The following is a 1,036-nucleotide window of genomic DNA, read 5'->3' on the forward strand; positions in this document are numbered from 1 at the left end:
AAGATTAGTGCTTCTAGTTAGAGAAGCTTGTTAATGATTTGTAATAATTATGCATCATAGAATATCAACATTTATGCAGTAATATTGCTAAAGATGTATAAATGGGTGGAGGGTGAATGTAATGTAGATAGATAGGCACATATATGGGTAGAGAGAGGGGGAGGGACACAGACAGATAGGAACTTGGATAGATAGAGGATAGACAGACAGATAGATATATATATATATAGACAAATGGTCAGATCAACAAATGGATGGGTGGATGGACAGACAGATGGACAGAAAGATAGAGAGTTACATAGAGAGAAAACAAAGGCTGACCAATTAACTAATTGGCTAGATAAATGGATATATATATATATATATATATATATATATATATATATAGATAGATAGATAGATAGATAAATGAATAACATGTATAGAGCATCGCATTTGCTTGCATCCAGAAAACACTAAATAGAAGGGCTGCCACAAAGAAACACGAGATTAAGAATTCAATGTGCATCAAAGAACATTAACTGATTGGATTTCAGTCATAAGGCAAAAACATTTAAAAATGAAAGCAAAGCATCCGGATCATAATCATGATCACCATCATTCTAATTATTGTTGCGACCCTTATTGTCAGCATCAACACAATCACAATCAACATCATTATCACCAGGGAAATGTAATCAAGGTACAACAGGTGCTTTGAAATATTCTGCGATTAGAGGATTAAAAAATGCACATAGAATTGAAACTGGAATACATAAACAGGGGCCAAAATTTGGATACAAAAACTTACAACAGGGTTATTGTTGTTGTTGCTGTAAGCCTGAAAATTATTTTAATGTGTTTTGTTTTTTTTGTGTGTGGGTGGAGAGAACTGTGACACTGATTGGAGAAACTACTTTTAATTAATATCACAACCTAAAGACATTCTAATATGTTTATATATATATATATATATATATATATATATATATGTTGTCAGTATTTCATATATCCAAAAAAGAGGCAAACTCTAGAGCATTAGAGCAGTGTAATATAT

The sequence above is a fragment of the Octopus bimaculoides genome, chromosome 17 (genome assembly GCF_001194135.2).
Source record: "Octopus bimaculoides isolate UCB-OBI-ISO-001 chromosome 17, ASM119413v2, whole genome shotgun sequence".
NCBI lineage: Eukaryota > Metazoa > Mollusca > Cephalopoda > Octopoda > Octopodidae > Octopus > Octopus bimaculoides.